Here is a 2,705-nt window from a genome sequence, read left to right as displayed (position 1 = left end):
CTGGAATCTTTTAAAAATAAATAAATAGAATGATTCTCTCATAATGAAAAGGGCAAAAGAAATTATTGCCTCACATTATTTGAGGTATATCTTCATTTATGGAAAGCCTAGAAGTCCATTCCGAATTGGGGGGTTCATATGAGACGACCTTATAAGTGTAGAAATTCGCATTGGCTATCTTAAGAGGTAGAGACATGGTGATAACAGAGATTAGAGAACAACCTGAGAGTTGGAATATGTTCTGTTATGCCAATAGTTAACATACGGCATATTTAACTTGATTGTTCAGCCATTGGAGCTGTCTTTACTTTAATGGCCGTAAACCAATCCAATGGAATTGATTCAGTGTTGGTGAATTCTTATGAAGAGGATCAGATAAGACAAACATGTGCGATTTTGCAATGGATCATGCCCACATGCAAAATCTGACTCACTGACACACTTCCTTTATTTCCCCAATACAAATTATTGCTACATATATATCATCACATGTCAATTGCACCCTTCTCAAATCTCAACCATTATAATACTGCCAATTAATTATTACGCCAATTTACAACCTCCATATGTCCGTAAATTTTGAACCACCATATGTCCGTAACTTTTTGTAGAAAGATGTACTCTACAGTACATATCAAAATTGTACAGAAAGAACATAAATTTTTCTTTTACTATTTTTGATTGTAAGAAAAAGTTTTTTTTAGGGATTGAACTTGTTAATAATACTATTTTTACTTTTTGTATATTATATATTTAAATATTAAAAATATAATATGTCTTCTGTAAATTGTTTGTCCTCAGAATTTTTAAAAATATAGTAAAATATAATAATTAAATATACACTAAAATTTAGTGAATATTTTAAAAAATTATCCGCATATGTCACCCAATTTTCTAACGAAAATACATGCGAAGCTACATTGAAAGAAAATGACAATTTCTTAGTGAACAGAGGTTGAAAAGTAAAAATTACTGGAAAAGTGCAATCTTTCCTATAGCGTTTACCTAAGAAAATAGGTCCCTTTAGTTTTATATATGAAAACTTTATCGTTATTGAATAATTATTGATAGATACTTAGGAAATTAGTAAATCAGTTTTCAAATATTTAGTTTGTTAGAAAAATTAATTTTAGTGATCTAAATATTTTAAAAAAATTTAGAGACCATAATGTATTTGTTAAATAATAATAATAATAGAGATTAAATCGTTTAATATTTTTAATCAAAATTTGATATAATAGTTAATTTGTGTGACAAAATAAATAAAAAAATAATTTGGTAATGAAATTTAGTAAAAATTAAAATATTTGATTAGATTATTTTTTATCAACTGATTTAGGGTATTACTCTTTTATTTTCAATAACTTTTGTTTTTATATTTTTATAGAAGAATTTTGCCAAAGATAAGATGATACGCAAGTAGAGCTGTAGAGAAGTACCAAAAATGAAATTTAGGAGTGGTATGCTTGATTAGGGGTGAGTACTGGTAGCGGGTATTTGATTATCTGTCTGAATTTAAATCGAACCAATTAAATTGGTTCTATAACCAACGGGTAATTGGATTCAACCTGAATCAAATCGATAGTCTTTGTTAATGTATTTGGTGTTTAACATGTTTAGATTATTTCTATTAATGTTGCATATTTATTGTACTTGTTGAATTTTTAAGATAAAAATTTGATTTTTTTTATGAATTTTAAAGTCATCGAGTATCTAATTACCCAAATCGAACTAATCCGTTCTTAATTGGTTTGGTTTGGTTTGGTTTGAGTCCATGTACAAAAAAACACAAATCCAAATCAAACCAAACTAATTATATTTGTATACACTAGTATATGATTTTTTTTTATCAAAGATATGAGACTCGAACCCACAACCTCTTAATTGAGTATGAAGAGATTATGTCATTTGAGCTATTACTCATCGAGATACACTAATGAGACGTATTCGTGTTATATAGTGTTCTAAGAGCCGTATTCTATCCGTACTAAACTATTTGAATTGCATTATTTGATGACATTATTTGAGGGAGATTATTCAAGACAACTCTTACTAGTTTCGTTACACATACAATATTATATTTTTTAACATCACAATTAAATAAGTCCTCTAATTTTTATGTGATTATTAAATTAGTTTATAAATTCTTAAATTGTTCAAATTTGCCTTTTAATTTCAAACTACTAATCAAATTAGTTCCTATGCTATGTGACATAACATTAGACAAGTTGATAGATAGAAAAAGTGATAACGTATTTCTGTTAATTTAATTTTTCAAATAAAATATTATTTTGGTCTTTATTATTTAAGTCCTAAATTAATTTCTAATATTTTAAACATTTTATTTTAGTTTTAAAAAATTTTAAATCAGTTCAATATTATTCTACTATTCAATTTGACACAAACTATTAATGTATTGAAAATACAATAACATTCGATTTCAATACGTAAGAAAAATTCAAATTTTAGTCATTTTAGAAACAAAACATTATTAAAATTTTAATTTCTATCTCAAAAATTTCAATCCGTACATCTTTAGTTTTTAGAAATACTAAATTTTTAGCAACCAAATAATACTGAAAACGAGTTTCAGTTACCAAACACGAATAAATCTGAAATCCCAGAAGTGGCAACAAACTTGAGTGGTCCCCTTCTTGTTCCGAAAAAAGCAGCAATGCGTGATATGAAAGATTAGGCAATAAACC

The sequence above is a fragment of the Arachis ipaensis genome, chromosome B05, assembly GCF_000816755.2.
Source record: "Arachis ipaensis cultivar K30076 chromosome B05, Araip1.1, whole genome shotgun sequence".
Taxonomy (NCBI): domain Eukaryota; kingdom Viridiplantae; phylum Streptophyta; class Magnoliopsida; order Fabales; family Fabaceae; genus Arachis; species Arachis ipaensis.
The sequence above is the reverse complement of the archived record's forward strand: the minus strand, read 5'-3'. Positions refer to the sequence as shown.